We start from the raw sequence: 9,749 nt of genomic DNA, 5'->3' as shown, positions 1-9,749 counted from the left end.
TTCTCCGAGAGATTATTTGCGGAGAATTCTCCGGGAAAGTTTTGGAAAAGAATCAGGTCCTTTGATCGCGAGAGCATCATTTTGCAGTTACAAAGGAAAAGTTTACGGGGAAAACCAGCTGGATGATTAATACAGAGGTGCGAGAAAATTGAATCTGTGTTATCTTAAAGATATCAACCTATGGGAAAATTTGAACTTGTTTGTATTGCATGTATTTTTACCATTTATGAGTACATTAGAATTTGAATGGGTAGAAAAAAACAGTTTCTCGTTTAAAGTTAGTTTATTCAAAATTCAAGCAAGAAAATCTCCAAACTCATGGGTCTATTACCATTATTTATAACGTACTATGGGTATAAAAAATTGAACCGCATGTTGTTGGTTTGGTATTAAGTTAGTGGTAATTTACAAAAACTGTGGGCGGAGCTTGATCTAGTTACCCTTAATTTAGAGCGATTGCCACCAATAGGAAATCCTGTAAAGGGAAATGTAAATTGGAACCATTTTAAATTGGGTTTAATCGTATAGCGCTTGCATTGCCGGCTAGAATTCTAATGCTACTACTGTGGTGAATTTCATTTTCTTGCAAAACAATTTTTTTTCTGTTTCTGAAGTAATAATATAATTTTGAGGAAACAATAATTTTCATCTTACTTGACAATTTCACAACACACTTCACTAGGTATTTACTTTCGAAGTGGAGACGTTTTAATTGTCAATATCCCTTGAACTGTACGTCATGGCTGATATAAGTATGACTATCTTATTGCGGGCGTACAAGTGAGTGAGAAGGAGGGGAATGGTCACCGGGAATGTGAAACGGCCAGAGCGGGTGACCCGTGACGAGTACGGTGGATCACGGCGCGCGCGCAGTGCGGTGGGCTTTGCAAAGGGGGTTGCGTATTAGCAGAAAACTCCGACCGAAGAAAGCAGAAGACCATCTGGACGCGTTACCCTACCCCAGGAACCCAGACCCTCGATACCTAACAGCATGACCAAACTTTTTCGTAAACGGTAAAACACACTTCCGTTTAGACCGACTTAACGTTCACTTTTAAACACGACGATAACTCCTTAAACACTATAACTTGCTTCTACAAAACTGTACAACTGACAAGAAAAAGCTTCAATCAGCAAAAATTACTGTTCTGTAACGGGTAACGCCCATCAAACAAAAAGCGCTTGACCAGCAGAAGGTAAACGTCCTCGCTTAACGTCTGTCTCTTCTATTTTCAATTCTTCCCTTTCCTCACTTCCGTTCTTCCTTCCTTATAATGCGCGTTTTCGAAAGATTGAGCTCCACCTGGGTTTTTGTCCCGGCGCGGCGATAAGGCCTTATCTCGAAATTTAATTAGCGTACGCAGCGATATCAACTCTTATCGAAACAACCGGAGAGAACTTTTTACATATGAATAAACGTAACTTAGATTTACAATTAAATAAACAAGATACAAGGCAATTATTTAAACAAACTTAACTAATAATTCTGATACAAATAAAATCGACTTTGAAGTCGAAATTGCGCTTAATGCCCAAAAAACATCCACATTTAACTTAAATAACTTGAATAAATAAAAATGAAATACACATACAGGGCGATGAAGTACTGCGATGTAACTAACTTATACGGTTCCAATTATAATACACATTTTTATTAAATAGCAATTTAATAGTAACAAATCACAACAGACCCTATCATGCAGAAGTATGCATAAATCAACTTTCCAATGTACTGTAGTTTATGATCCACTCTTGTAAAACTAGCTTGTCAAGAGCAAACCTACCCGGCCGTCAAAACTGATAGTGTAGGTCATGAACAGAACTGCTGAACGGCTAAAATACGCTAACAAACAAAAAATCTATAGCTATGAATAATCTGCATGCCTGAAATGCGTTTACTTCATTCGGGCGTGCAAAACTTCAGCAATTCAGCTTGCAATTTAATAGCAACCGACTAAAATTTTTCTACATTGAATATGATCGCGTAATGCAATCTCGTATAGCTGTAGCTTTTCCACAATACAATAGAAATAAAATGCGGACAATTTTAACGCGAATATTACGTATTCTCGCATTGCAAACAATACAATACATACTTCATTTTAATTTACCATCCTTTCGGAACGAAACTCGATGCTTCCCCGTTATAAGACCAACACAATAACTTTAACATATTAATTGCAGACACCCTAAACACAATGAAAGCCATTACAAGTTCAATTTCGCTTACTTCAACAACGTCGGTGCCGCAATGACTTCAGGCACGGGCTTACGAAGGGATATTGGTGTTTGCTTATTACGAAACTTAAATTTCTACTATTGTTTGCCGAAAGAGAAAATTAAGGTGTTATTACAATTTCGGCGTTATCTCCGCTGCTCCCGTTTTACTAATGCCCTTTTTAAAACTTTGCTCGCTCATGTACCTACTAATAAAATTCGTGTTGAATCCGTCCATAACAAGATCCAACGTTTTTGTATACAAGTCGTTAATGTATTTCGTGCTAATTAAAGCGCGAAGATTAATTATTACGCTATAACTGCCATGTCGTGCAAGGTAATTTTAATTAGAGGTCGCTAAAAAAATTTTTACATGGCAATAACGGTGAAGATTTGGGGAACATTATCTAGGGTTATACTTTCCCAAACTGTTATCTCTAAATATCCACCCTTTATCTAATGCAAAACAAATCATTATAGGTATGTACTATTCACCAACCACTTCCCTAGAAGGGTCCTCGAATTTTAAATAGTATATTAAGAAACAAGTGTATAATCAAGTCTTTAAAGTATGCGCAGTATGAAGGTGAAGCACCGCGTGGATTAATAGGAAGCATCTTTCAAACAAGGTCTTAAATGCATCGTTCATGCTGTCATATATGAAGGAAATGTCAAAGGTAGGTGTTTAAATCTTCTACTCTTCGGTGCATTCATTCAAAACTTCAATCAATACGGCGAAACGACGGAATAGAATATGAAAACATGAAACTAATTGCACAAGGCGTGTTAGTGGAGCTTTCGGCGGAGAATAATTACAGAAAACTTTTTAAACTTTTAAACGGTAACGGCACCTATCAGTTGCGGAGTGAAAAGCAACTGAACGTAGTGATCAGAGCAATCATGACCGAGACCAGCGACGAAGAAATCGGGGAATATTTGAAAAGGCAAGGTTACCCGGTAACGAAAGTATCGCGCATGAAAGGCAAAAAAAGGTATCTAGCACCTTTAGTCCTCGCAGAGGGCTCTCCGTACAGGTGGAAAATTGCGACGAACGAAATGCCCGAAGAACCCTAACAACCCGGCAAAACGAACAACCAGCGAATAAAAATTGAAGAGAGCACCACCTCATCGAGAAGATTTCTGACAGAAGAGAGCGAAAGAAACGAAAAAAGCGCAAATGAACAAAAGAGGGAAACCAAAAAAGAGAGACTCCCGTAGAACTGAAAGCACTGCTGGAGAAAAATAAAAATACACGAAAACACTAAACCCGGAAAACAGCGCTCAACAGACTTACCAATGACGTCAAAAAAGAAATTAAAAAATTAGCAACGAGCAATGGCACAGGAAACTAGAGGATCTCAACACGGAAGACTGATCAGACGGTTCAAGCTCTCACCGGAAGGAAAACACGAACCAAACTACCGATAGAAGAAAGGAAACGGCAAAAACGGACGGCAAAAAAGCAGAGAAATTCGCAGACGTAGATACTCGGAAAACAATTCAAACCAAACGAAGACAATAAGAAGAAGAATTTACAACGAAGGTGAACAATATAGGAAGAAGAAGAGAAGAAAGAACATAATACGAAAAAAAATCTATAGAATCAAAGAACAAATAATAAACAACTTAAAAACCCGAAAGGCACCATGCAAAGACGGAGTAAAAAATTAAGCGCTCAAAAATTTACAAAAAAATTACAGATCGGAAACGCAATTTTACGATTGGAGTATTAAACAATTACAACTACAAACTCGTACTTCTGCACAACCATAATATCTCTATACCGGCAACGAAGGGTACATGTGACTACATGAGACACAGTTGAAGAGAAAATTGTCCATCTGAAGAATCTTTCTCTGTGCATCAATTGCGTCAATCCTAACCATGCAGCAAAGGATTGCTCAAGTCGGAATTGCCAGTTCTGCGAGAGGAAACACAACTCCTTACTCCATAAATCAGAATTTGGCGATTGCGTGAAGATTATCTTCATAATTTTCAAGTTCGGCAATAAAAGGGCAGACAGAAAATAGTGTATTGGTTATAATCAAGGCTGATAACGTATTAGTTAGACACTGGCCAATGGGAAGAGTAGTGGAAAGGCATGCTGAAAAGGACAATATTGTGAGAGTGGTTTCTATTAAAACTACTAACATTAGTGGTCAAACGGGCAAAGGTTAAAAACGAGTTAAAACTCCATTTAAAAGGGGGAGTATGGTACATGTTTTTTATCAATTTACCTAAAATAGATAAATAGGGCGTTTGTTGACTCATGAACTCGATACGCAATCATTCTTCTGATTTAGCGATTATAATCCTGAGAAGAAAATGCTTCGCTAATTTAATCGTCTTCGTGTCTCCGATAATAAGAAAGTAATCACTAGTGTCGACTTAATTGGAAACAATGTGTACTAAAAATATTTCAAGGCAAGTTAATTAGTGTGTTATAAAATATGCAGTACCAATAGTAAAATGTATAATAATTAAGAGTATATAAATCCATTTTCTGTATTAAAATAGGCACTTCAATATCAAGATCCCTTTAGAATGGCGCAAATTACTAATTTATTCGAAAATCTCGCCCACAGCAAATTAATATCTAATAATAGAGATCGAAAATTCATTGCATCACTTCAATCGAAAGGAACCGTTTTCCAATTTCATAATCCACTACCCTAATCCGTAAACTACTTACAGATGAATGTTTAGGTCAAACCACATAAGGGAACGGGTCAGAAATCCCTCGGGGTGGTACGCAAAGGGGTGGAGAGCAATCAACGCCAGATTGCTATAAGATTGAACCCGCCATGCGAAAACACGACAAAATATGTTTTCAATAATGCATCTGTTGGCTTACAGGCGGAAGCTTATTTGTGGCCTTTTTATACATCAACGTCAGTCGTCTTTTATCTTCTTCGTTTTCCATCAAAAACTCATTAAGGAGGAAGAAAGAGCGTTTGTTGTACAGGAAAAAGTAATTACACATCAAAATTTGTTACGGATACATGCCTATAGTTTTGTTGATCTTGTAATAAATGTTGCTCGGAAATATTGAAACTCGCAGTATTAGGTTTTCCACTTTCCTTTACGTTCAATGAGTCGCGCGCCTTGAATGGCATATTTCAATGAGGCACCCTCGTTAAGATGAAAGTAGAGCTCATTGGAAGCCAAACCAATTTCGTATTGTTATTAAGTGTCACTTTAAATGTATTCATCGACTTTTCGGTATCTACGAGAGTGCAGTAATTATAAGGGTGCGGAATTTTCGCGAAATTTTAAATTTTATCCACGTCTATTCCCCACACATTTGGGATTGATACGTGTTGCTGAAAAGTTATAGGGGCTTCCTCTTCGCAATTTACAACTTTTTACTATGCAGGGGATCTCGCACTAGATCTCCACATTTTTTTCATAGATAGATATGATATATTTTTTACTTCACCGTAGCTTATACAATTCGAGCCGGCACCTGGATTCGTGCAAAATTAACGTTCTGGTTTGAATAATATTGACAGCATTTGATATCCCGTTGTTATCAAATGTATACCTCTTCACATGAATAAGGAAGGATTGTGTGGTGAGGTTGGCGTCTACGGTTCATTCCGATCGTGATCCGTGTCTGTGTGTATTGCTGAATGTAATTATTGCATTATAAAAAAATTGTGCTAAAGGTATAGATAGACTAAATAGCATCTCGCGAGTTTATATTACACCTTTGCTGGGCGATACCCTTTAAGGTTGTTGGGTGAGCATGATCTTGAACCAGTGAATGACTTCATCAAAATGGTTAACAGAAAGGCAATAAAGCACAATGCACATTAGTATCATATCTAGTATATTTATTCTTTTCGCAAAAAATCCACCTTTAAAATTGTTTAGCGATTACCAATAACGCTTTTTGCCGACGAATGTAAGCGGTTATGCGAAACGAAGTCGGATAACGACCAAAATACACATCCAATTAAGAATACTAATATAATCTGAAAATGGGTTGCATTAAATCCATATTACTATTTGCTACAATTGCGGTATTGTGTTAGTAAACTAGCTCCTATTGTTCTCAGCTCCAGGGTTTTCGATACGGAAACGCCGCGCAACCGGTAGTGACCACAGGGATATTGCAGTAGGTGGAGGATTGTTCTACATATTAACTGCAGGAACGAGCAACGTTGTCGGATGTATACAACCGAGTTTGTGTCAAGATGATACCTATTATCATATGATTTAAATTTGTATACATATTCATACGGTGTTAATTAATTTTGTTTCATTGTTTGCCAGTCGCAAACTAAAATTCCCAGCGCGAGTTAATAGGAAACCATTGCGTTTGCCTTGGAGAAGTAATACCGTAGTTACTCAAACGTTCCAACGCATTCTTTTGCATCTCGGTCATACCGCGCGAATTTGTGTACGTGTAAAGAGAAGCAGGAAAAAATTGAAGTCATTAAAGTAAAAATATGTTAACGATACATGCATATACGACACCATTAAAACTAACCGCTCATTTACAATCGCGAAGCGTTGAATCCCTCTCGAGATAAAGGAATAATAATGACTGCTGCAAAAAGGAGCATTCCACAGTTTATTTACACGGATTGCTTTAGAATGTAGTTAGTGGAGAGTGACGTTGTATCGGGTACGCAATTACTTCAAGCTGTAGCACAATTTCAATTAAAACCGAAATATATTAAAATTTTGCGGTAAATTTCTCGCAAATTCATTTACTTCAACGGTTTAATGGCAACCTAATGTCTAAGAGAGGAAAAATGCGATAGTTAAAGTCATTTAGCAAAAATTAAAAGTAATGCCCGTTCCCATAGCAACACGATGAAGTTAGAAAATTAAATTTGCTACATAAATAAAATGCTTGCTTGAAATGCTCTTTCGACAGTGGAAGAGAATACAGCAGACTGGCAATTACCGGCGCTTCTACGCGTGTTGAATTAGAAATGTCATTGCAGAGATCAAAGGGTCGAGTCCGAGCAGCTTTCCTTTTTTTGTTCATAAAAAATACGCGTTCGAAATAATGAGACGGGTTTTTATATTTCGCGAAGCTATTTTAATTTCACAGATTTCAGTTCGGTGCAATTACGTATCGAACGGCATGCCTTCAATTTCCCCTACCGTTTTAATCGTATATAAGGCCAATTGTCGTAAAGATAGGAGTCTTCGATTTACAATTCAATCACAATAAAAATCTCCTATCAAGTTTAAAAGTAATGAAAACCAACCCATGCCGCAAAGTGCGGTTAGAGTTAATGGTGAAATTAATTTTTCCACGCCAAAGAGTTTATCAGCGTGATAATTTAAAACTATAAATCGTAATGTATTATTGCAGTGTGATCAATAAATATTTGTAGTGCTTGTCGTTAGTTTTCTCGGGTGCATTGTGAGGGTAGGTGGCTGGTTCTTGTGGCTAAATGTATAGTTTCCATTAATTATTGCCAAGCATGTTGTTATGATGATACATCGCATGCTTGATCTAACGGAATACCATACCGAATTAATTATAATATAATTAATAATTAATGTTATAGCTCGTCTAAATTTCGTTCCTAATTTAAGTAAGAAGTAAAACCGGATCAGAATAATTGGTAATTGACGTCTATTTTGGTAAAACCCAAGATGACCGATTCGTTTAAGAATGAAAATGCAATGCAATTTAATGTCCTTCTTGAAAAGATGGCGCGTTAAAGCTGAACAATATAGAAACGAAAATTGGATCTCCTAGGGAAATACCGTTAAAATTTTCTTGAATCTTCCTCGTACTATTTACTACCTTTCCTTGTATGGAAATGATCGGGCAATGAACTTTCTACTTATCTCTACTGCATTCAAACTAGCTTTCCGCTATCACAATACGAGTTATTATTTGAGCACTCAAAGGGCCGAATCCTGCAACTGGTGGTTAATTTAGAGTTTTTATTAAGTGAAACCCCACTTTAACTATAACTTATTCGTCAGATATGTCCGTTTGTAAGTTTATAAATTTATGCGATAGTTCTCAGTACGAATTTACACGAATGTATATTTGACGAAAACAGTTTCCATCTGGAGCTTCTCATTATTTCCTCAGAATGAGATTACCGAAACGCCCGAAGACTTTGCTTTATTTCCGAGGCCGCTGCGTTTACTATAAACCTACGACGTTACCTATTCTCTGCAGGAATGCTTCTATTCTTATCTAATCTGTTGCCCGGATGCATTGCCGATACGGCCCTAACGCAATTTTGGCAACTCGCATGTTTTTTAAACCCGCATGGCAGTGACCTTTAATCCTAATCGCGCCTACCATTCGTATAAAGCGGTACATATGAAATTTTACAGATATATAAAATTCAAAACTTCAGCGGGAACACTGGAACAAAGATGCCAAACATCATCCAAACCCCCGTGCATCCCTCCATGTCTGATAGCTGCACTCAATAGGCGATCATTTATGAATCCGAGGAGATGGAAGGTGCGACATACCGCCGCCGTCGAGGATGAAACCTTCCATCTTATTACCCCTGACGACATGAGCGCTGGGATTGGATTCCTTCCAACCCACTAGAACCTGCAAGTGTCGTGGGAAACTGACCACACCTTACAAATTGCTTGGGGCGAAAGAGAACCGTGCATGCGAACTAAAAGTTCTCGAAGGCAGCGAAAAGGAAATGGTCAGACTTTAAGTACGTCGAGTAATAATAAAAACCAGCAATTAACACGAAGTTTCGTTTAAATTTAATTTTAGATTTAAGTGGTGTAGTAGCTGTTAAACTTTGCCACCACGAATCCAGTAAATTTAGGGTCTTGTGTAATTTGAGCCAGTTGAAAGTGTGATTTCAAAATTGTTAAAATAGATGCAATTAAATTTTGTTTGGGACTCTAGTTTTGTGACCTTTTGAAGTTGTTTTCAGTCACCAATAGTGAAGGCAGTCTCATTTACTTTCATTTTTGGTATGGGTCATACGACTAGATGGTTCACACAACAACCCATTGCGGAAAATAGTTACTAATGTTATATTTTATAAAAATGAACTGGCCAGTATTCCATGATCTCTCTGTAAGTTCCAGACATTTCCACCATAATATTATGTTATTACACAACACCAGCACCATTGTCGATTCATTTAATAAATATATGTAGGTACGGTCATCACATTACATATTTTACTGCCCTTTTACGATTAATGCACAAAATGGCGAGCTATTTGCAACGTTTCATTAAAAAACACATCGAAAACCATTTTCAATTGGAAAAGTGGAAATATACAGGCATATAATCGAAAGAAGCAATTAGTGGAAAATATCAGCATTACCTTCCATTACTATTCATAATGAATAGCGAGTATAACAATATCCCAAATACTACAGCCACTTTATGCGATATGAGTGCAGTATAATTGCATTCATAAAGCGTGTTTGAATTAAAACATTAGCCGAAAATCTCACGAATGTGTTATAAAACGGAGAGTCAGCTAATTTAATTTATATCTAGTACGACTCCCTAGTTGGTAGCAAATTACGAAACTTCCAAGCTTCAGATTTACCGT

At 37.2% G+C, this 9,749-nt stretch overlaps 1 long non-coding RNA gene across 2 annotated transcripts; it reads left to right on the top strand.

Moving 5' to 3' along the window:
- Window positions 1-7,439: 7,439 nt before the first annotated feature.
- On the top strand, window positions 7,440-9,084 carry LOC116164672. Of its 2 annotated transcripts, none has more exons than XR_004143967.1 (2): window positions 7,440-7,609; window positions 8,542-9,084. It is a non-coding gene; the product is annotated as an uncharacterized LOC116164672 (long non-coding RNA). The 2 variants fall into 2 exon arrangements; XR_004143966.1 differs by lacking the exon at window positions 7,440-7,609 and adding an exon at window positions 7,619-7,808.
- The last annotated feature ends 665 nt before the right edge of the window (window positions 9,085-9,749 follow it).

The sequence above is a fragment of the Photinus pyralis genome, unplaced genomic scaffold (genome assembly GCF_008802855.1).
Source record: "Photinus pyralis isolate 1611_PpyrPB1 unplaced genomic scaffold, Ppyr1.3 Ppyr1.4_LG2, whole genome shotgun sequence".
Taxonomy (NCBI): domain Eukaryota; kingdom Metazoa; phylum Arthropoda; class Insecta; order Coleoptera; family Lampyridae; genus Photinus; species Photinus pyralis.
This window is presented reverse-complemented; position numbering and strand designations above follow the sequence as displayed.